General features: G+C 37.4%; 1 protein-coding gene across 9 annotated transcripts in view; it reads right to left on the reverse strand.

The window, feature by feature from the left end:
* The window catches only part of SUPT3H (SPT3 homolog, SAGA and STAGA complex component), a 282,301-nt gene that overhangs the window by 27,064 nt on the left and 228,987 nt on the right, over positions 1–26,250 (reverse strand). The window lies entirely within an intron of this gene.

Here is a 26,250-nt window from a genome sequence, read left to right on the forward strand (position 1 = left end):
ACAGGGATCTCCTATCTCATCTCTCATGTAAAAGAAGACAGGAAAAGAAAGAAATAATGACATTTAATCCTACCACTGAGACAGTTTAATACAGGTATTTATATGAACACTTAGATCAGATATAGTTCTGTTATAGGAAGACCTCTTCCAGGGAAGCGTAACTTAGAGAAACATCATAGTGATTGTGCTAGAGTTTTAGTCATTATTTATTCTTCCTTCCATTTTCTCTGTTCAGTCTTGAAAGCTATTTGTGACATTCTTTACACTTCATTGGTATAATTACATCCCGTATTTGAGTGTCTCAAAGCATATGGGGCACTTCAGGGATCCAACTATCCAGATCCCAAATAACCAAAGCCAAAAAGAAGGGAAAAGAGAGAAAGGTCAAAGATGACGATAATGAGATCATTAAACGCAGATGCAAATGACATTGCGAACTAGCAAGGACCTTCTGGAGCTGTTCTGGATGCATAGGTAAATTCTCTGTTCAGCATACTGAAATTCTCTATATTTAGATTTTTTTTTTTTTTTTTTTTTTTAAACATGCACATCACATTACCTGGTTAAATTGTATATTTGGGGTATATGTGTAATGTACTGAATATTTTGGTTTAAGCTGTAATTTGCAACAGGCAGTGCATTTCTGGACGATTATAACATGTCTCTGGTAGTGTTCTAAGGCATGAAGCCAAAAGGCCGGATGACTTAAACTACCCGAGATGTGCAATAATCCCCCGGAAATGCTCGGGATTGTCTTACAGCTATTATACAATGTGATATTTATATTATGCATATAAATAAGAACAGTTATGGCTGTGTATTTAGGAAGCCTTACTCACATCAGTACAGCCCATTAGCAGCGAACCTAAACGTTCAATTCTGTCAGAAATTTCTTTCAGTTTAACAGCTGCTGCCTCTACAACTCTCAATCACCTCCACCAAGACGCATAAAGGTGGCTTCATGATCAACACTAATAGGTACACTTGTAGCCTGCTTGTCCTGGTTTATTTAGCTGCTTTGGATAAGGTCAGTTGTATATCCTTAAAACCACAGCTTCCTTTAGCAGTCATGACTTTATCCTCTCCTCACTCACCTTCCACTTCTCGTCATCCCTTTAGGATCTCCCTTTAAGAGACCTACTTCTTCAGTCCTTTTCTCTGGGGCCTACAGTAATTCAGCCTTCTTCTGTTTATCTTCTATGTTATTTTTAGGTAATTTCTGTGCGGGCTTGAGCTAATGACACGTGCACCGATAGAGCTTACATCTGCCTTTGGACTGCTCTCTCATCTCTTCTGTCTGATCCTGCCTCTCCATCACTGTCCTTGGCAGCTCCAGCTAAATATTTCTCATTTTAATCCACTTCACACATCTAAAACAAGACTTTCACACATTCATACACTGCTTAGCTCAATGAGGTTTCAAGATCCAATTAAGAACCTTGCGGTGTGAGTTTAACAAACATGACAAAAAATGACAGAGATCTCCAACAGTATCATGAATTTTCAAACCCATCAATTACTTTAAACTTCTGGGTGCCACGTTCTTCTATATTTGGATATTTACTTTGCAAGTAAATATCTGTCTATTCATAACACTGAATCTGATTCCTATTAAGCATACATTTAAAATGCAGTTCTTTTTCTATCTAATTCTTGACACACAACTTGTTTAAAGGGATAGGATGTAATAACATTGCATAGAACTTCTGCTGCTGTTAAATAACTTCTAAAAAATTTCTAAAATTCATACAATATACTTAGAAACAAAAAATGTTCTATTTATGTAGAGTTTTCAAATACTTACTATTAATGTGAGATGGAAAAACCCAACAGAAAAATCAAATTCTATCTTAAAATATTTTTACTAATTACTGTTATAAGTGAGATCTCTCATAGCTGCAACTGAGAGAGAAAAAAATCTATTGTTTATTTTTCTTTTTTAATAAATCTGAGAATATTTTTACTATAGTAAGTTTCAGCTCTTCTCTTACCCTCTGTTTTTTAATCTGTATTTGTATATTTTATTCACCGAGAACAGAAAGAAAATATATTTACATTATTAATGAAATGTGATTATAAAACTGGTAGGGAAATTCAGAGGCATAATGGATACCAAAACCACTTTAAGATGACAGGTATTGAGATATGCAACAAAAATCTGAAAATAATATCCTGAATACAAAAATGGCAAGAATTATTATTGTTTTAGGCTTAATAAAACAAACATAATTTGTACTGTATCTTACAATCCTGTCATTAAGTCATTACAGTGCTGTCTAACATCACCTTCTGTATGAATTAAAAGACATCCCAAAATCTTTTCTGCTTATTTAAGGTGCATTCATGCCAATAAACTTTTTTCCTTTTAGACCATAGACATCTCTCAATCTGAGCTAGTCACCTCCACCTCCATTTATAGTCAGTGCTGAGAAATATGCTGTTCAGAAGGATATGCACCTCTGAAAATGCCTTCTCCTATACGCCTGCATTTGGCAAGATGAATTCTGATCTTATTGTTTTGGAAAATCTGAACTTCTTTAGTTTAACCATATGAAACCCCACAATTTATTTGATTATATATGTTATTTTAACCACGTTAGCCATATAAAGTTGAGCTTTCTGAAAAAAAGACTGGCTAATCATGAACATTTTCATCAAATGATAAATTATTACTGGCTTCCTTTAAATATCAAGCCACTTGTCAACAAATCAGACTGTTAACCGAAACTCCTGAAACTGCAGTTCCTTTTTTTCAGTGACTGCAAAGTTCAGTAGGCAATATTGTTAAAGAGTGACTTGCCAAACAAGCAACGCTCCCAATTTACTGCACCTTAAAGATGGGAGTTCTCAGTATGAAAACAAGGGTGCACAGATCTCTTTTTACAAAGAGGAGAAATTAAGTTCCCAAATTATAACTGTTTTGAATTTACACACCTTACAAACTGGAAAGCGAACAGTTCAGAAAAGCACACACCTTTCATTCATGGGCAGGATAACAGAAACATTACATTTGTGAAGTCTGAGGGTATAATGAGAATGCAGAGAACCATCCTTGTGGCTTGGTTAGACCACACAATAGTATATTCAAGTTGAGGCACTGGATTGCATTCTCTGCAAGGGCATCCTACAACACTTAGCTACCCCCAAATATTGTTGTTTTTTAAAATGTATGTAACATTTAAATTAGCCACACCAGTACCCTCCTATAACACGAGCCAACTGGTACAGCTGCAGCCATCTGGGTCCCTGTTGAGCAAGAGCATGTGGGTGGCCCTGCAGCCTGGTCCAGTTTAGCACGCTCAGCACCGCACAGTTTGAGGACGTGTTTCCAGATGAGCTATCGTGCCTTCTCAGGATAAGCAATGCACCTTATCGTTCAGAAAATGCCATTTTCAGCGTTCTCCTCTGACAGTCCTAGTGGCGTGTAGAGACCCAAAATTAAACTGGCTGCATAGCAGAGAAAAATGACTTTCAGATAGAAACTTGAATTATTATTATTATTATTATTCCTCCCACTCTTCTGGGGAAGGCAGATAGAGAAGATATATTCTATTAATGAAGCCTGGGCCTAGAAAAGTGTACAACCGAGCATTAATGCCTTTTAGTTTGGTTTAGAAAGAAGCAACAAGCAGATAACCAAATTGGTTCTGAAATATTTAATCCAGAAAAGATATCTCAAAAAATAACCTTGAAGCCATGAAACAACTGTTTACGAGGTCTTGCTCCACTTTGTTATGAACACTTTGACTCAGTGCTAAATTAAGAAATACGCCTCAACAAGGAGCAGGCCATAAAATACGCTATCAGGTTGTAATGAAGCAACAGGCATATCTAGCCACCAGGAACAACCACCTCTTATGAAATTCACTCAGAAAAACACATCTCAAGTGTTTAGTTTTGTAAAAGCTTACCTCTGACCAACTTTTTCTGAAGCACAAACTCCTGGCAGAAGGACTGACTAAACTCTTTGTTGACCATGGATCCCTGTTAATGAAATCATGGTATATTTTATGCTGCCTCTATAGAATCTACTTCATTAATGTGAATTACATCCAGGACACTCCAGTAGGTCACCTATTTGCAATGCTTGAAAAGTAGAAAACGACAGCAAATTTAGCATTTTGCACATTGGCTTGAATTTCAGACTTCATAAAAACCTACAGTTCTGAAAGGGGAGGATCATCTTAACCACATTTTGGGACCAGATGATGACAGACTAGCTGAGCTTCCGGTGGAGTCCTATCAACACTTTGGTGGTTGGCAGCACAGCTACTGTGATCAATTAGGTTAATTAAAACTGTATGGCATGCAGGCTTCATGTGCAATTCTTAACATGGTTAGAAGGGAGGCAAATGTGTTACAGCATGATTTTAACTGTAACGGGTACATCTACAAAGCCTTTTAAACACAGGTCTTGAATCCAGAGAATGGTAAGACAGAAAACTTGAATTTACACAATCCCTAAACATGCTCTCAACAGCACTGCAACTCACAGACTCATTGAGGCTGGAAGGCACCTCTAGAGACTGTCCAGTCCAATCCCCTGCTCAAAGCAGGATCACCTAGAGCGGGTCGCTCAGGGATGTGCCCACTTGGGTTTGGAGTATCCCCAAGGATGGAGACTCCAGAGCCTCTCTGGGCAGCCTGTTCCCACATTTGATCAACCTCACAGTGAAAAAGTTTTTTTCTTTTTAAGTGCAATCTCCTGTATTTCAATTTGTGCCCAATGACTCTTGTCCTTTCACAAGGAACCACTGAAAAAAGTCTAGCTCTGTCTTCTTCACTCCCCTTTAATCAAGTATTTATACATCTTGATGAAGTCCCCCTGAGGCTTCTCTTCTCCTGGCTGAACTGTCCCAGCTCTCTCAGTCTCTCCTCATATGAGAGATGTTCCAGTCCCCTAATCATCTCAGCGGCCCTTCGCTGGCCTTGCTCCAGTACGTCCATGCCTCTCTTGTACTGGGAGGCCCAGCAGTGGACCTAGCGATCCAGACGGTTCTGACCAGGGCTGAGCAGAGGGGAAGGAACACCTCCCTCGATCTGCTGCCAACGCCATGCCTAATCCAGCCCAGGGTGCTGTTGGCCGCCTTTGCCACGAGGGCACATTGCTGGCACGTGGTCCGCTTGGTGTCCCCCAGCACCCCCAGGCCCTTTTCTCCAAAGCTCCTTTTTCAGACGCTTCCCTGTGGAAAGACCCCACGTGACACGTGACAACAGAGTCCAGCACAGGTTGAAAACCTGAATATAAGCCACCCTGAGGACCGTATCGTGCCACACCAACCAGATATAAGTGAAAACAACCAGACATAAGTGAGTGGGACGTGCAGAAGAGAGGGCACCACGCTGCAGATTTTTCTAACGAACTATCTATCAACGTAAACACAGCCACAACACAACAAGATCAATATTTGCCAGGCAATAAGAAAGGGTAGCAAACTTTCTAATCCTCCCAGAAAATATATATAAGACAAAAGAAGATGGAAAATCACCAGCATAAGAATTAGGCCAAACCCAAATCCCTGGGCCAGATATCTCTGAGCTTGTGGAAACTTCAGACGCAGCAGTGGGCGAAGCAGCATGACTCATATGTCACCCAAACTAAAACTTAAACCCAACTGCTCAAGGATTTGAAGAAAGAAGGGTTTCATAAGCAGAGCCAAGCTTGCAGTGCATCAAATGGAAAATTCCTCTGAATATGGAGGAAATCTGGTTCCACAGTTCAGCACTTCTTGCAAACAGAAAGCTTAAAAGTGAGGATAAAGGCAAGTGTGTGTGGACAGAGGTCTGCAATGATAAGGTCTGCAATGATTCCACATACTCAGTGTTGTAGGAAATCATACACAATGAGACCAGACCTAGCGAGAAGAAAGAGTTTTCCTTCATGTCAGGATCACGATTTTTGGTATTTTATTTTGATCTTGGTAAGACACACCAAAGATGAAGTTACAAGTATTAGAGATTAACTTGGTTCTCCTGGTTCAAGGTTGAGTTTTCACATTGTTTATATGAAAAGTATCTATTACTAATTTATCTTCATTTAAATTGCTGCTTTATGAGATTTATAGTTAATTATTTTAATGCTGCAGTGCTGAGTCCATACTCACAGCCCGTGACCCTACTGTCTAAAGTACAAGAGGAATATTAAACAAAATGAAACTTCTTCCTGAGATGTTAACAATCTTCATGTGAGGGCAAAAGGTACACACAGAAAAAAAAAAAAAAGAAATGCCAAGAAAAAAATGTACACCAGTGTGACTGATATCAGCACACTGACAACCTAATTACTGACACAGTTTTTGTAAGCGTTGTGAAAAAAAGGAGTGTTTTGAAGGAAGTATCTGAAGGATGGTAAGATAGTTTTGTGTATATTTATCAGCTCTTCACAAGCATGAGGGCCTGAACATGAGAAAGCAAAAATACTCTGGTTGTGGTTTCTTTAAATAAAGTAGTATAAGTGGCCAAACAATGCTGCAATAATTAGAATAAAATGTCACAAAACTATGTAATCCTGTTTCCCTTCTATAATAAAATAATACTATCCATAGATTTTCCCCTACCCATAAATTAGTAAGGGAGGGTGCGTGTGGGGGTGTGAGAAAGAGGCCCCTGTTAATTTGGTACGCTCCCATCATTGCCACAACATTTGGTGTATACTTTACACACTGTTTTGTGACCATTAAAGGCTTCCATCAATGGAGACAAGAAGGTTGAGGTTCAGTGAGTACATCTTTGGCAACTGGTCTATCCACCTCAAATTATGCGGAAATTTGAAAATTCTTCTGGTTGTACCATTTCCTAAAGCAGTCATGGTCACCATGCTACCTGCAACGAGCAGGCGTTTGAATCCCTTCTCCTCCACCACAAATCCATCCCAGCTGGTTAGCACGGGAGACAGAACAAGGCTTAAACTAAGAGATCGTCTTGTTACCTCTCCTGGTGCGGGAGCATCTACCATTTTTCAGAAATGCAGCATACATTGCTGATATGATGGAATTTAATGTTGTTTATATACACATTTTAGATCTATATGCTCAACTTGTGTAAGAGAAGATTTTGGCAAATGCAGAGTAAAAATACATGTATGCGCTCAGTATATTTAGCATTTACATCTATTCATAAAAAAATAATCCATGATATTAGAAAATAATACTGAGCCAAAATGTTAATGTAGTCTCTTCTACATGCCAAAAACTTGTGTGGGTATACGCATAAAGAATGTACATACTCAGAGAGAGACACTAACATCTTGTAATGCAATATGTTTCTGTTATACACACTCCAGACTTCCTAACAGCTGCATATTTTAATATACATAAAACCATACTTGAAAAATAATAAAATGTATTAGTTTTCCACATTAGGCATTTATGACCTAATTTAGGAGAGTATTACATCTTTATAACTTTTAAAAGACCCATTTTGATAAAACATCCCCATAAACAGACTGAGAAAATCAGGGTAACAAGCATCTGTTGCTGCGTTGTTTTCTTAATGGGGTAATAAAATAATAACACATTTTTATAACTTTTCACAACAATATAAAGTATTAAAATTGAAACTGATATTGAAAAATGTTCTCATGGTCCATTTTATTTTATTTTTCCACTATGTAAAGTTACAGTACGTACCAGATTAATATTAATATATCTTAATTATGTTGACACAATGGAAATTTGCCAAAGACATTCAAAGAATGGAAATAACTTGTTATTTCCACTACTCTAATTAAGGTGGTGTATTTAGGCCATTTCATTCACAATATAAGAGTAATATGAATATTTATAAGAATGTATAGAGATACCGCAAATAGGAATTATGACCCAAATTTTCTGAGGATTTGAAAAAAGGGTTATTCCATTGGCTTTTAAGAGCAATGCTGATTTTTTTCTGATCTACCTGTTCTAGTAACGAATTATCAAAATTTTATTTCTAAAAACAAATGTCACAATTTCATAATCAATAGGTTCTTCCCAAAAACTTATATTACATAGTTGTGATGTTCATTTTTTTAGAAAAAAGATCAGACTATGTTGTGTAACAAAAAACTAATGAAAAGGTATTGAAAATTGTAACTCTGAAGTGAAATTGCTATATTTAGAAAGGCAAATTACTACAAATTTTGCAAATTATTTCCTCTGAAACTATGCACCTGAACATCAGAAATTCCTATTAGATAAGCTGTTGACCTGCATTCAAAGTGGATTTTCACATTTACATTTTACCAAAGCACCAGCAAAGTATGATTCATAGCACTTAGAGATACAAAGGACCATCTAATCTAACTTTGCTGCATAACACAACCCACACAATGTTCTTGAATTGGCTCTACAGATCCAATAGCTGTGGCTGCACTTGAGCGTAGCTTTTACAGAACCATCTCATCTTGATTTTAAAATTTTCAGTCATGGACAATCTGTTACAGTCATCGGTTAAGTTATTTCAGCACTTAGTTATGTTGTTAAAAATATATATGCCTTACTTCTAGTTTGAATTTGTCTAGCTGAAATCTCAAGCTGCATACTAGGAGAAGGACTCCTCTCACCTAATCTAGAGCTCTGCAATGTCAATATCTACATACATCATCCTGTAAAGGTACAGAAAAAGGCATTTCCACAGCATCGTTCATTTGACCCCTCTTAAACATTTACCTTAGGAAGAGATAAATTACAGCCCAGAAATGCTTATTTCTCTCAATTGACTATAAAGGAAACCTAGTCATTTTGCTCAGATACAGATGTTTGTATCTAGCCAGAGCAATCCCACCCTGAATATCTTTGTAACTTTGAATGCTAGGACTGAAAAACCCTAAACCATGAGATTTTTCTTCTTAAAGACTGACTACACAACACTTTCTTCAGTTTCATAAACTCCACAGGTAAGGCTCTGTGTGTATCTCCATGTTGGGATTTTCTAGTCTTTCACAATTTCTCCTAGATCTTTGAGCCCTCTCCAATTGTTGAGGTTTTTACAAAAACACGAACACCCAAACTGGAATCGTATTTTAGCTGTGCTTGCCCGGTACAGCAGAAAAGTCTTCTATTTCCTATTCTGCTGCCTGCCTGCCCAAGGACTGCATCAATCCCTTCAGCTACAGCGCTGTATTGGCCCCATCACATTCAACTGATTCCCCAAGACTCCAGGACACTCTTTCAAAATCACTACTTCGCAAGATACAGCCCCAGAGCCTGTAAACGTTGCCCATTTTCTTAATTCACAGATGAAATACTTGACATCTGGCTCTTCTGGAATGAAAATAGTTTGCTTAAACTTCATTTATCAAATGGCAACTCAGTAACTCTCCATCACTAACTTGTCCTCTTCATTCCTTTACAATCCCCAATTAACTTTTTTCCAAAAATATTTGACAAGGAAACTAGACCCTAAATAAACTACGTTTGGAGAACTGGAAAGTTTAAGAGTCTGCAATGTAAATCTTCCAAACCTGCAACTCTCACTATGAATGCAGAGCTCCAGCCACTCTGCCTGTATCTATATTATAAAATACAGCAGCATCAAGGACTTCTCAGACCAACCAGCAAAGCCTTATTGCCTTTACGTTATACTGCACTTGACTCCAGATTTCTTCTGCACCCTGACAAGGTGTCCAAAGGTCCTAAGACAGAATATTATTCTGTATGTCTGCTTCAATTCAAAGTATCTATAATCATACTGGGGCTACCCTACCAGCATCACATCTTCATAGCATGAAATGGAGGGAATGTGTTGAATTCAGTTGATACGTGGCTTAAAAATACATGATGGTGTTTGCATGTGCAAGGCTTCCTGGCATACTGTTAAAGAACTACACAGATGAGGATATCGAAACCCGGACAGCCTGGGTTTGTCCCTCTGGGAAAAGTTTCTCTGACTTGATATTACAATGTCAGTCTCAGTTATAATGGTGAAAGTCAGAACTTCCCAATATCCAGTGCTGTTTGTGGGGTATATGTCAGTAAGTACTAAAGCCAAAAGGTTGCTGCTGACTACAGGCAACTGAATACTGCCACATCAGTTTAAAGTGAAATATTACTTTTTTGGAAAAAGACATTATTAGAAACCTTGAACCCACAATTTCTTAAAAATAAAGTTTATGAAGTTGGGAATGAATTCTTTCCATGAAAAAATAAGAAATATAAGGGGTTGCTTCAGCAACCTAAAGGAAATTGTGCTTTGATGAATTGGGAACTGTGTAATAAATTAGGAGAAGCAAATAATACTACGCATTGTAACCTTTGCTCACAGACATGGCAGTAAGTGTTTCTTACGCCGATAAAGATTCTTGGCTGAATAACTCAGGGCTAGTTAGCTTTTCATGTCCCTCTGAGAGCTCTCATGTCAAGCTGCCAGCTGAGGCTGAATGTGGATAAACGAATTCCTCATCTCCCGCCTATTTCAAATTCTCCATCTCTGTTCATCAAGAACCTTGTGACCACCACCACCACCATCAAGGCGTATAACATGGGTGTCGTCTCTGATACTGTACGCTCTCTATGTTCACACTCGGATTGCAGCTATATTTTATCCTTTTCTTTCCAGATAACTATCCCAGTGGCACGTAACTGCCTTCCTTACCCTTTGTCCAGATTCTGATCTTCTCACTGAGGAAGTTACAGGAACACTTATGAATCTAGCTTTCAAAAAACCAACATTTTCTTGTTTGTACCAAGTCATAAGGCTCCTGCCAAGCTCCTTTCTCCTGCCCACCACTTTAAATCTTCCTCTCAGCCGCATGCATCAGAAGCTACTTTTCATTTTCCTGCATGACTTATCCTCCTCCTGTGGAGCAGAACATCCACCATCAAATGCCAGATTCCAACCTGGATCAGTGCGTTTGCCGCTTTTTGCTGTGCACGCACCAAACGTTCAAGCCAGCACATCTTCTGCATCATCTTTTTGGTAGGAACAAGCAAACAGCAGACTAACTTCGTCACCCACTATCACTTAAAACTCTTCTGTACTATGACTCCTACAGAAAAAAATCTCATAGTAATTGGAAAATTTATATACTGACACCACTTCCTCACAAGCTAAACACCACTATCTCCCTTTTACTCTCCTGTTTATCTTATCAAATCTTGCCATTTATCTTCTATATATATTGCAAAATCTATTGACCCATCATTAACTTCTGTTCTGCATTTGTGTATTACAAACAATATACAAATACAGAGGAGTCCTGGATCTTGACTAATGTTCTTACATTGAAAAGCCTTAGTAATAAGGTTTTTTTCCCCTTTTTTTAAAGTTAAATGGCGATTTACATCTGTTATGGAAGTTGAGACTCCAGAAAAAATCCCACTTTCAGGAAATGCCATCATGCACCTTTAAAAAAACACAATAAAAACAGTACTCTTTTACATATTTCAGGCTAAGCATTCAAAATGTCTAGTCACTTTTGATAATTTAGAACTAGTTATAAAATTATGTCTCACATATTCCTTGATCACATGAATGGCTTTCAACGTATTCTAAAGAGCCGTGATTAATAGCTCTTTATCAATTTGTTGAGCCATGCAGTTTCTCTCTTTGGTACCTACTTATCTCTTTGTATCACCTAAGTATTACCATAGTAAATTACGGACAAAGATGGACCTCATCTACCTAGTAAGCTATTAAAACTCAAGCTTCCTAAAGTGGTAACAAGTATATACCCTTCTTCTGTACCATATGCTTCTTTTTTAAAAAAAACTCCATGCACAATGGTGAGATTGTTCAAACTTCCTTGTTAACAGATGCAGAAATAGCTGTATGCTTTTTCTCAGAAGCACCTAATCTACACTCCGAATCGACCCTATATCTTCTGATGGTAATTTAAGTATCGTATCTAAACACCAATTAGAACTACAGTCTTCTTGACAGTAAATATTAATAATTTGTCCCCCTTCTTGCAAGGAAAAAAAATACCCAAACCCTTCACCACCGACAAAATTAACCTAGTGAAATTAGTATGTCTCACTTCCAGGCCATTTGTATTGCAATAATTCTGCATGAAGACTGCTTGCTTCCAGCAGTTTTATCACCTTCTGCAGTAAAACTAACACACATAGATCCCTAGAGAGTCTTATTTTTTCTCCTGTTGTCTCAATTCTTTACCATCAAAAGTGACAATCCTGTCAGCACATCACCACATTTAAAGACCGACCTGTGCCAGTACACAGCCTGAAATGTTGCATTAGTACAATTTCTCCAGGCTGGATACCAGCCTCTTCCCCACCTATCTAACCTGCCAGTGCTAGCAACCTTGTGCAAACATTAATAAGAATAAAAATAAGAAAAAATTCACACAATAACTTATTCTTATTATTTCTTATTTTTATTCTCCTAGCATTATTGGCATTTAAATTATGTGAAATTAGAGGCATATAATTCTTGGGCAGAGCTCTTAGCTGTGGAATTCATTCCAAATTGGTAAAACAGAACAGGATGGTTTTTAACCACTCAGGTATATTCCAGGTTCCCTAGTCATTCAGCAATTGAAGCCTGAAGGAGACCACCTATTTGACACATGTTCTCAGGGCTTTGCAGAACAGCTCAGGATCTTTATGAAAGACCAAAACATTACATTTTTATCCACATACATATTAACTAACATAAATACTTACAGAGACACAAAACAGTGTCTCACCATGGAATAATCCCTCTTTATATTCTCTCTCCCGTAACTAAGTAACATGGAGGAAAGGGTGTATCTTCTACCAATAACTAACTAGAGAACTAAATCACTGAGAAGGCAACTGAATTATCCAGGGTGATATAAATAGGAGTAAGAAGCTCTTGGTTTAAAAGCAAAAAAAACCCATCCTGACTGTGAAATTTTGTCACTGTGGAACAGCAGATACAAGGGATGTACTTGAAAGCCCTGGCTGAAGCTTAATCATAAACTGGACATCGCAGTCACGGATACAAGTAAAGTACTACACAGCACTAAAAACATGACTGGTACCTGATTAACTTTTTTTCAATTTCTAGAGTCTGATACTCCTTTCAAGACTTTCCCTTCATTTCATGATTTTTCTCTAGTTCTGCTAACAACACAATATTGACCCAGTGTTGCATTGTATTTAAGTTTAAATCCTTTAAGTATCTTCCAAAACTTTCCAGTGAGGCAAATATTACAAGGCCAGAAAATGGATCCGATCTTAATTTCATCCCATTTTATGCTTATTGCTAGTACTTTTTAAGGACCCTTAGCTATCTTCTCTTATTCTGGCACCTACCTTTACAGTACACACAGATGCGTAATTTGCACTTACTCAGCTGAGCAGCGTCCATTCTTATTTTCAGAAATCGAACACAATAAAAATAACTGAATCTCAAATTTCAGTCCACCTCTTGCTTAAACTATTCTCTTGCTCCACTAAATATATTTCTGAAACATTCTACCTTTCATCCCAGCAGCAGAAATGCCAGGATCTTGTCTTCTTCATCAAACCTACTATTGGTGCCTTTAAGATCACCATCTCTGACAAAAGAACTACCGTAAATTAAATGTCCAGAGAAACCAAGATGCCAGGAAGACTCACTTTATGTACAAATAAAAAACAGTTAAAGCTTTTCACATGGCAAAGATTATTTTCTAAGTTTTGATTACTGATATATGTTTAGATATAGATATATTTATAAACTATAAATGTATATTTCTCTGCATATCTGTTTACATCTCTGAAAATCCTTTATTCCTACAAGCATCCTCCTCCATCTTTTTCTCCTATGTCCAACGCATTTTAAAAAAGGAATGTTGAAATAACAGATGAATCAAAACATATATTGCTAATAATACTGAAAGCCTCGATTTAGCATGTGCTTTTGTCAGACTGAAGTTATAGTTTAAAAATTAAGCAGATGATTGCTTTGCTGAATTGAGGCTTACATGACCTTGAAGTTAAAGTCAGAAAGCTGGAATAATGCAAAACCTCAAGGAAGGGAAGAAACACAGAAACCCCAAACTGAAATCCATGAAATGTGTTCGGTTGCCTCGAGCCTGGTGTTTTCGTTTGATTCTGCTAGAGAAATATTTGCAAGCACTACCAAGTGTACAGTCAGGCTCCCTGAAATGGGTCTAGTTTGAAGAAAAGGAGAACTTAATGTGTTAAAGAGATTTTCTAGCAACCATATAGCAGTGCTGCCTTCTGCTGCCTGGAGGCATATCAGAGGGATGAGGGGAAAATGAGCATCATTGCCACGGGGGAGGAGAGAGGACACAGACCAGAGGAAATCAAGCATCATTTGTACCACTGGTCGCTAAACAACTTTTTTTGCTGTTAGCAGTATCAAAGATTTAAATGAAAACTGACATCTCACTGTGTGGGGCATGATAAATAGACAGAAACAAACCACAAAGTCCCTGTTTAAACTTCGGAAATCTTTTGTCTTCTCCTGTGTGCAATGCCTAACTCAACAGGTGCTCAAGTTTGAGTATTATTATAGGACTTCGTGAACAAAAGAGTAGGCAACTAGAACGGAAAATAACAGGTAATAAGAGTTATAAAAAAATATTTCCACTTGGTCTTAGCGTTCCCAGATTGTCATTTGTTCCTTTCCAGGTTTACCCTGTTAGTCTAGGATTTTACATTCTTTATTCGCAAAGTGACAAGTCAGTGATGCCAGAAACGCCCGCAGGTATAGCCTCTATCCAAGCTCAATACAATAGGACAAGTCTGTCAAGTGCTAGTGGTAGAAATAACATCCAAAATGGAGATCCTGTTCACGAGAAGTTAAGTTCCATGCAATTTTCTTCAACCATAGATTAAGTCCAACTCAAACAGTTATATTACATGATTCTGAAGTTCTCATAATGTTTCATCTAGACAGCTCACATCCTGTGCTACAAAGCTGTGCAGCGCTGCTGCAGACTTACACAGCTGCTGCATTTCACATCTGAGCTGGCTCAGTCCCCTGCTAGAGCTGAACTGACGAATATGAGCAGTTTTAGTTCATAAAGCACTTTTAAATCTTTCAGGGGGAAAAATATGAATGAATGCTCATTTTCAAGGAAACCTGAAAGAATTGAACAGAATACAGCTACAACTCACCTTGCATTATATAATGGTATAACTACATGATATTGTCCAAAATCTAACAGACTCACAAAAACATGAAACCTGCAGGGAGCTGTACTATTATTCTGCGTAACAACAAGTAAGAAAAAACCACTTTGTTCTTAAGATTCTTCAATTTTGTTCCTAAGATTCTTCAATTATCAAGTTTCTATTTATTAACCTTTGTACCAGAATGTACATGCTGCATGGATGTGAGATGTCAGTATCTTTACAAAAAATAATGTAAATTATTGTAGATGGGCATGTTTATATATCTTCTCTTTGTGTAATATCTCGGAACACTTAATTAAGTTACCTTTTTTCCCTAGTATCTGCTGTAGAATTATATTTGAATTATATTATATATTATACTGAAATACATATTTACGTATTACATGTTAGATTGCCTTGAGCAAAGTACCAGAAGTCAGATTCTCATTTATACTAAATGTCTTTTAAGCCTCTCAGGAGGCATATAAGAACATACACTTCATTTAAAAAGTAATGTATTCTTACCCTCAGATCCTTTTACATCAGTACAACTGTGTGTAAAATGTGCCTAGTATGTATTTGAATCTGGCCATACAGTTAGAAAAAAATAATTACATAAGGCTTATGAGATTAGGAGTTGCTTTGTTTTATACGAGAGATTCGGTCAACTGCAAACTTCGTAGCTCGCTTTTATCTTCTCACTAACAGAGCTAGTACATTTATTTGCTAAATCAGAATTTTTTAAATCAGATATGAAAAGTAATAAAACCTTACACTGCGAGCTCCTGCGTTTAGCAAGATGCACATGTCTCGTTTAGGACTTCCAGCGTAACGTGCTTGAACAGGCAGCGACACAACGGAGTAGCAACCCTCCACGTGGTTGTGCAAACTACATTAGCAGAGTCATTTCATGCCAGTATCTCCTACCTCAACAGAACCACATCTATACCGCCTGAAAGCCTTGCGCGCTGCTCGCAACAATTCATGTACTGTGTTGTGTAGTAAGACACTGATGTATGTGCAATCCAAGAATTTTAAATGTCCCCACAGGATATCAAATACTATCCAGACCGTTTGTAAATACTTTCCCAGTGCTCTGCAGAAAATGAGCCAGTTCTTTTCAAATCTACTTAAATGACATTTTTGTCTTATCGAAAAATCTATGTTCCTGTTTAATAAAATCATCTGGGCAACTTACTGCTTCATCAGTGCTGCAAGCTTATGCCTTCATTAATAAATTCTGTTTGAGCGTTAAGATTACCCCCAGTAGGGACAGCTGGGAAACTGCAATATAAAGTCAAGCAGCACATTTAATGACCAACGAACTTCTGGAAACTTAGTCCAAAATGATACATCATTGTGTCAGACACTCTTAAGTAATATGCAGCTTGGTCTCCCTCTTTAGAAACATGAAACCCCCTGAAACCGCTACCACAAATTGTGAACCTTTTAAATTACTGCCAAGCCACCTGCTTTTCTCCAGGAAACTTCATAAAACTCTCCAAATTAGTAATGTCATTAAGTAAAGCTTACAGAACTGTTGTTATTCTGAAGGAGTATTAGATGTTTAGTTTAAGGAAACCAATAGGGATTTTTATCATGGAAAGAACTGTCATGTATATTGTACAATCTACTCCAAATGAAATGCTTTAAAATATTCTTAAATATGCTATTCTTTCACAATTTAATCTTTCTGGGAGAAAACTGTATAACCATATACTTGGGATTAAACTCATATAATGAAGAAGTTCAGTTCAGGAGAGGGTATGAGAGAGATTCTCAAACAGTTTATGTGTCTTCAGATGGTATTAAGAGCTATATAAATCAAATGTCCGATTTTGCATTTTTGAATAGCACTGGAAGAAATAGTGCTCAGACCGAAGAGGGAGCCTGATTTCCCCTGTTCATTCTCTTTTTTGAATGGTTCTACACAGAGCGGGCAAGGATGGATTATAGGAATGCCTTCTGTCGAGGAGTCGGCCAAAACTGTACCATCTCATCTTGGAGTAATTTATCCAATAAGATGATTTAGAGGACAGTTCAGTGGCACCATTTTTGGAAGGCAAAAGCAGAGGGGAAGGAATATAAATCAAAGGTGACTGGCAGGTAAAGGATATATGCAGCAATCAGCCAAACCATGTGCACACTGGCACAAATTCAACAAGATCATTTATAAAAATTTTAAGTCAGGAGTACACAAAAGGGGGTCTGGTGCTAACTAAATCCACAGATAGATTACACGCCACTGAAATAAACACTTCCAGATGCTGGCATACAAAAACCTTTTACAGAAAGAAATGTTTTCTTTCATAAATCTGAAAGGAGGAACCTTGGGTTGGGGGTTGGGAGAGAAGGGAACAAGATTTCCAAACTGAGATTTGACTTCCTACTGGTTTTATAGAATAAGAACTCATATTTTTCAAACGCAGTGTTAACACTGTAGAATAACAAATAACTACAGACAATAGCTTGAAGTCTAGACAAAGACATCATAAGTATATAACTGTTTAATGAAATAAAATGCTTCTTTTTGCTTTCAAAACGAGAAGAAACAATAAAAATGTCAATTTGACTTTTTCTAGATCAGAAACTGAATGTATAACTGAAGGAAAAGTTTTCAAATTCCATTTGACATAAATATATACATTTCATTTTTGAAAACCGATTGAGAATGAAACCCTGACTTCTCCAAAATCAGTATCAATTGATTTTGAATATCAATAGGGGCAGTATATAATATAAAGGACCCTAAATATCAGAGATTTTTTATTTGGTTTCTCTGTACCTAATTTCTTTCGGAAACAGCGTTCAAAATTTTTTATCATTCAAGTGCTTTAGAAAAATTTAGATGTAATGTATCCATATTGTGTATATTGAAGCAATTATTGAAGATTGTATTCCAGAACTTCTTCTCACTGCTATTTTGGTCTGAAATATGCAGAAAGAAATTTCTTTCAGTAAGAAGACTAAGTTGCAGACCAGAAGCGAAGCTGAATTCTTCTTCAACTTTAAGGCACCTAAACCAAACTTGCTCTTCAAAGTGTTCTGTTCTGTTTATCTCCACAAATATCGTACTGCCACACTATCCTTTGTATTTTCAAAGTTTCCCTCTCTTCTTTCCACCCTCCGAATCAGCTGTTTTAGTCTCTCACAAGCTCAGCTTTGCCAGGTCTTCAGCTGCTATTCCACAAATTTTGTTTTCTAAGGGAAATTGGTAGAGTCAATTATCATCTTTATTAAATTGAAATTTCTAAAGTTTTGTGACAAACTTCAGTAATTTTTGCAACAGAAATGGATTTAAGCATTTGCATAAAAGCTGAGCTCAATCAGGATCAATAACGAGCACTTTTAAAACATCAGAAGTGAAAGGTCTTGACTAAGTATATAATTTGACTGTGAAACTATAATTTACATGTACATGTAACGTATTGAACTCTACACGGAATACTTGCATTTATTATTTAAGAACCTATAAGAGTATAGGCAGGGCTGTATAAGGTCCAAATAATCTAAGTCTCTGCCAAACACCATTCTCTGGTGTTACATGTTCTTCGTGCAGGGCATGTCACGAGGAGTATCATAAACACGGTTTTGTAAATATTCATTGTTTTATGATGCTTAGGCAATTTTATGGGACTGAAATTTTTAACAAGAGAAGGTTTAGACTAGCAAGTCTTTTCATACTGAAATGACCTGGAGCCTGAAGGAGCATTCTCTCCAAAAAGTAAATACCCCCAAAAAAGCTGGTTATACCCTCTGTTCATTCAATATGCTCCATTTACACACGCATACGCTGCTGAATAACGGCCACTGTCTTCCGCGGGTCTGTGCAGGATTACAATTTACATTTATAAACTCTGTTTCTCTTTAACTAAACATCTAAAACATTTCATTTCAGAACTGGCATAAACTAAAGGGGACAAAGAATTTGTTTAGGAAACATTTTCTTATTCTTTTTGCCTGTGGTCTTCCACTGTTGTAGCTGACCACTTCGTTTTAATTTCAGAGTAGAGGATGCTAGCTGTACTTTTTACTAGAGTTGTTCTCTCATGGTCACAAGTACTACCTACAAACTCTTCATGTACTACTTAAAACTGTTTGTACCAAGGTTTCAGGTAATCACTATATATTGATCACAGAATAAATATTTTTGAAGAATTACTTATTGTTTGTTACTCTAACTCTTAGAAATACAATCAATTCAAATAACTTAAAATAATTTCTCTAGAGACATTATACTTGTATTCCTGGTAAGAAATATGCATCTGATATTTTTGTGAACACCCTGGCATATTAAATATTATTATTTAGAATAATATTTGGATGAATATTAGGATTATACCTACAGACCCAGTCAAGATTGCAGATCATTTTCACTATGCACTTCACAGAGATGAGCTTTTTAGATTAAGCTAAATCTAACATATTATTATTATTTTACTTTTTTTGGCCAGTCCATAGCAAGATTGAGCTTGTTATAATTTGGTTTGGTATTGATTTTGATCCCCTTTAAATCCTGAATCTTACTGAAATCAGTGATGCTGCCATGTTGTAAAGTAAGTAAGAGTCCAGAATCAAAGTTTCTTGAAGAAAGAGGGATGTACCCAGGTCATGCTACAAGATATGGCAATTTGCTCTTTCTCTAAATGACTTTCCACTGACTTCCCATTGAACTCCAATACATTCTGTACATGTAAAAGAAGTAATCCTCTTACTCTCTTCATTCTAGGTCATACTTCAATGTGTCTAATAGTTAGACCACTCGTCCGAATGAACCATGAAATGATCTAATCATGTGGTTATAGTCTCCATGTAAAGGGTTGTAATACCAGTATCATTGTACCTGAAATCCTGGGATAGACTGAGCTGATGTTTAACGACTGGGCATTCAGGATGATTCTACTCCTTAACTATCTAAGTGACTAATAAGAAAAAGAACGCATGTAGAAGAGTACGATTACAAATAGATGTTACATAAAAACATTTGAATATTCACATATACTAATTTTACATCCAAATACAAATTCATGTCTCAATATAAAAAGTCTGTTAATCCTATGTAGAGAAATTTTACATTTTCCTTGACCAAGGAAGCAAGATTTAGCCTGCAATGAATTAATACACATAAAATGTCTCACTTCCTTAACTTAAATGCACAGAGAAATAGATTCAGGTTCAGCGCACGGAACTGCATCATCCCACATGATGAAGAGTTACATATTTCCCATTCCCGTCTTGTAAAATTATATGGCACTATTTTTTAGATCAATTATTTATTTCTCTGCTCCTTGAAAGTCTGGACCATGCTTTAAAATAGCCAATACTGAGTACCACCCAATACTGTTAGTAGAGAATATATGGATAAAATATATGTCTAGACTACCTTAGACATAATACAACACAGAATAATCTAGAGTACACTTGCTGCTTTCCATTGTGGCTTGCACTTGGAGACAAAACCTAAATGCTCTAATTATGTTAGCCATTTTGACATAGCTATTAAGGTCAAAATAAATGCAAACGGATCATTTTCACTAGTTTAATGTTAGTTCTCATTTACCATATGATTACAAAACTTTCAAAGTGCTCTTTTTGTCCAAACCAACATCCATCAAATGCTGCTAAAGAATAAATTACACAGCTTAACTCTTCTTCCAAAGCTGCCTTATTAGGAACACTTATCACCAAATCAGATGGAAGAGAGGGACAATCATGATGAAACAGCACAAAAGGGAAAGATGTCAGAAAATATCACTGTTCATGCTTTACAAATACATATTAACCATCTTAAGAAAATGGTCCCAAAAGAATATGTATTTTTTTATAAAATATTCTCCTATATTTGCTTTTTAAACAGAAATAAAATCTAAATTCTACGTATGGGAATGAGCTATTCAGTAACAAAAAAACCAACTTGTATTTACACTCAGGTTTTCCATTTTAGAACTAACACTAGTATTTTCAAGTGTTCTACAAAATAGAAGTTCTTTGCATGATTTCCTTCAGAAATCTAGTGATTTTGCAAAGAAAGTGTGTTTGCATCTGGCAACTAAAACTGATGAGATTCATCTCAGTTCCATCAAGGTTCAACCAGTCAAAACCAGCAAGATTCAGTGAAACCAAAAGTAAAACATGAATCACATCAGTACAACTCTGCAATAGCAGGGTTCTAGCATATATGCCTCAAACTGCAGCGGAATGCAAAATCATTTTGAACATTTGAATATAGGTCAACCTAGGTCAACTCTTTCTCAAAGCTGAAAGAATGAAGCTGGCAGTTCTATCAGGATGAGGGTGGTGAGGCCCTGGAACAGGTTGCCCAGAGAGGCTGTGGCTGCCCCATCCCTGGCAGTGTTCAAGGCCAGGTTGGATGGGGCTTTGAGCAACCTGGTCTAGTGGAGAATGCTCCCACCCATGGCAGGAAGGTTGGACTAGATGATCTTTAAGGTCCCTACCAACCCAAACCTTTCTATGATTCTACGATTAATATCCTAGACTTCAGGGTGGAGAACCTAGAAACTGTGGAATCCCCACATTCCTTTTTATATATGCAGAAGCCTGGAGTCAGAGAACATCCATTATCCCATAGTGTGCTTTGATTTCCTCACTACCAGAATCAGTCAACATGACCTGCCAGCTGGCATGCAAGTCCATGAGCCGCAGGTTCTGTGAGGAATTCTGTATGGCAAGGGTTTCTCACAGTCAGTAAGCACCCTGGGATGAATATTCAAAGAAATTTTGCTTTGTTTCTGCTCTTCCCTTTCCCTTGTCCCTCATTCTGGTGTCACAGACCTAAGATACAATACATTGCAATTCTTTCAGAGAAAATTGCCAAACACGGCATGTCAGCTATTACTCCATTAATATCAAGAGAACATTTCAATGGATGTTACAGCAAAAAGTTTGCAGTTTGAGATGTCCATAACAAATGTGTTAGGAAAAATCCAAGTGTCATGGCAATTATTATTGCTACTAGTGCTCTTCACCTCTATAATTGGTTTAATGCTTGAAAATACTCAATATCTCTATTTCTGTAAAAAACATCCATCTAACAAAACTAATAGTTACCTAACAGTCTTGAAATATTTATTTATTCACTTAGAACAATTTACATTAATTCTCAGATAGTGACATAACTGGTTCTGGGCTAAACAGTCACTGGCCCGCTATGAATGCATTTAGGAAACGCACCTCGATTCTTCTGGGAAACCTATTCACACAAGGAAGCAAAGCATACCAGGACACTAACGCAGTAAGTGTAATCTTAGTTTCCTACCCAGTTAAACACCAGATGCTGAGTACAAAATGACTGATGGTGTATTCAGGAAGAGCTCCTTCCTGAAGTACTGAGAAGCCATTACAATTCCCAGTCAAGTGGATTCTTAGCCGTAACGGGTTATCTTTTTGCATTGGCTAAGCTGTCACAAAAGCCCTTTGTTTCTCACCCCCTGGGAGTCTGAAAAAACTGAGAAAAGACGGGCGGATGAGAACATATACAACCAAAATATATGCAAATCCATGACAGAAAATTAACCTCTCCTCCTTCAAGGGCTTACTTCCATGCATATTCACATAGTGCATGACTCCAGTGACACAATTCTCTATCCAGACATACAAGCACACCTTTGAGTTGTCATGCACTAACAATGACCACTGTGTCTTAATTTGCTAAAAATGTAGACGGAGCACTGATGAGCCCCCTGCAATCTACATTAAAAAAGACTTCCACAACAAGTATACTTCAATGACGTAGAGATCTGGTTGCATGTGTCTAATCAAACATGGAGGAGATATATTAACAGTCCTACAGCAGATTTTTACATAACCAAGTATGGCCATTTCTTCAGCTCTCAGTAACAAGACCTATTTGACATAGGCTATGTTTATTTTCTAGGTAGTGCAAAACCTTGATATAACATTAGACAGAAGTCTGAGCTATTTTCTATGGTGTCTGATGGAAAAACTGTATCAGAAAGATCTAAACCCTTCCCTGATCTCTTTGAAGCCACTAGAAGGGATATTTTTATGGATCAACGTAATAACCAACAGACTGGCTGTTGTCAAGAGCCTGCTGTATTCAGAAATTTGAACCAAAACTGCTAGGGGATGAGTTTTCTAACTAGAAGAAAGAAATGTAACGGTCGTGTTATCCTACACAAGGATGGGTGATATGGAAAGACAGCCACCAACTGCACCCCAACATTACTCATGGAAAGTCTTTCATCTTATTAAGAAGACAGACTTGAGGAATGAAAAAGGTTAGTCAAATGAGTAGAAAAAACTAAACTCACTTCTTTTAATCCTTTGGAGCAGTAGTGTGTAAGAAATGGAGCTAAGCGATGAGAACCCTAACACTGAGAACAACCTGGTGCCCAAGCTGTGAGACGGCATATGAAAAACTGAGATAACTTGTCGTCCTGAATCCCACGTGAGGAGCTGGAACATAAGGCAAGATCTACATCAGACAGTTTCACCGGAGAAACATAACCGAGAGGGATCCCGGATATGACCTACTGCTTTCTTGTTTACATCTAAAACGGAAAGGTTGACTTCGGAAATTCCTGGTATGGAACCAACCTATAAGGTCCACTCACTCTGTCTCCTCCAACACCAAGCTTCAATATGAGACCACGACTGATGGTGCTCAGGGTAGAACCTACGGGTGAACCTCATATTGAATGCATCCATCCCAAAGTCAGTCCCCGATACATGGAAGTTTCTTGATGAAGACACCACTTTACTACCAAGAGAAGATTAGAGCCAATACCTACATCTGTAAGGTTCTCATGGTCCTCTGATCTGGTGTACCTCGTTGTTCTGCTCTCAACCACCTTGAGGAATGGAAAAGCGGTCTGAGGAAAAGCCAAACAACACACACCACAGCGAAGGCTGTTTACTCGTAGGATAAACACAAGACCAGAAGAGGACTCTCCTATCAGTTCATATCCTCTTGTGAACTGTGCCAAGGAAACAAGTAAATTCTATTCAGTTGAGCAGAATCAAGGCCTCATACATCAATCTCCATGGCAAGCGACTCAAACACAGAGGCCTTTCTGGGGAGTTAGCTTAAAGTGTCCATGGGAAAGTACCTGGGCCAAAAATGAATGCGTCATCACTGAAAAACATGTTAATCAAGTCTTAAAGCAAGGCAGATCCCTTCCTGTAACCCAACGGAGAAGGAAACTAGCAGGGTTTCACATTTTTGGAGTGTGATGTTGAATCTGGAGAAAACAAGGATGGTTTCCCAGCTGGCAATCTAGTCAAATACCTATACCTTCATCTGTCTCTGCAATTATGTGTGGGTCTTGCCACTACTGAGGGTGAGTTTCCAGACAGTGCAGAAATTAGCTTTAGTCTAAGAACTGAGAAGTCCTGGCTCACTAGAGGTGAGAAACTATAAGAAGGTGAGGAAAAAAAAGAAGACAAAAAAATATAACGCAGGGAGAAAAAAAAAAAAAAGAAAGAAGAGAATTGACAAGTTCTGTATTTTAATATGAAGGGCAGTTAGAATATTCCTGTCTGGTTTTGGTTTAAAATGCAATCATCTGCATGGGATTTTTCATACAGAGAACATTGATTTTACAACATCTTGCAATTTTAAATGGGGAAATATTATCAGATACTTTGCAGGTCCAGATTTTTATTAATTTTTCCAGATATACTGCTGATTTAAACTCAATCCATTTGTACAGATGATAAAGTCTTTCAAAACCCGATGTTGTTAAATTATAAACATTAAAAATGATACATAGTGAATTTCGGGGAGACTACTGAATGCCTCACACTAGGCAGCATAGCAGAAAGCCAAAACCCAACTCTAGCTAAATTAAAAATAATCTCCCAAACGAAAAAGAAAATGTTTGCTCTCTGCCTTGTATGAATGGCTGGAATGAGATGGAAATTATTTAAAATGAAAAAAGAGGCCAGAGCTGTCCATTTTTTCTTACTAATTTACAGCAAGGGTAGAATTCTTCTGTAAATCCTCCTTACTACTCAACAGTCACATATCCAAGAAAACTTCAGAACAGCATAGGCCTACAAAATTAAAATAATTTATTAAACCCCAATAACTGTACTGTGCTGAAGTTCATGTAGTATTTCTTTGGAAGACAGGAAAGCATTTAAAGTTATTCCTTTTTCTTTTCCCAATCTTTTCTCAATGGTCAGCACTCAAGAGCAGTAACATGCTCTTGTTTTCAAAAAAACTGTTGTTGAATACTGTGGATAGATTATTTTGCCTATTATTCCTCGTATGAGATTTCCTGTATGTTCCAACACGTCATGTTATTCGGGATAGATAAGTACATGGTTAGGTTTCTAGGACTGATTCTACATTCTTCCTGTACAAGTATCACAAACTTACACTGGAGTCTTACGGCATTTTGGCATTAGCAGAGTTGCACTTTCTTCTTGTTACTATAGTAAGAATGTAGAACTACGTCTTTTACTTGAAGTTCAGTCTAATCTATGCATTTTAGGGATGAATTGAACATATATATAGCTCACAGAAATGGTTGTTTCTTCATTCTTTTCCTTGCTTCTGTAGTAGGACTGCTAACATGAATGGTAAACTTCCATCAGAAAACAGTGTAAAACATCTGGGCATGCAGAAAAATCCTTCCTCCTCACCTACAGCAGACTCTGTCAGGGCACCTATTGACTACAAAATCAGACCTGATGTGGAATAATGATCAACAGGATTAAGAGAAATGGAAGAGACGGTGTGCAAATGTATATTCCTAACTTCTCTACGTGACCTTTAGGTTAGTTTTAAGGGTGGAAACAGCTGAAAGCATGACTTCACTGAATATAATGACAGATACCCATTATACCCATTCAATAGTTCTCTCTGCAGTTTTTAACGTGTCACTACAGAATCACAAGAAGCACATTGAGTAAAGCCACCTTTCCTCCTAGTTCTGTCATCCTGTCTAGGAGGTCACGCAGATACACAAAGAAACTATTGTGAAGGCAGTGGCAATAGAAGAAAGCAGAAGTCATTCAAAAGCAGTGTTGCCGCAGTACTCTTCAAAATGCCTAGCAATAATATTTTTAATACAACAGTGTGAGAGTCTGGCAATATGAAAAGGTAGGGTTCTTGGCTTGTTTAGAGGGAACAAGATCTGCTCATCTCATCAACCACATTGACAGTAGGTAATGTCAACAAATTAAACTGTTCAGTTAGTTGTACTGTTTGGGAAGTTCACAAGATTGCAGGACA

Source organism: Aquila chrysaetos, chromosome 15, assembly GCF_900496995.4.
Source record: "Aquila chrysaetos chrysaetos chromosome 15, bAquChr1.4, whole genome shotgun sequence".
Lineage (NCBI taxonomy): Eukaryota > Metazoa > Chordata > Aves > Accipitriformes > Accipitridae > Aquila > Aquila chrysaetos.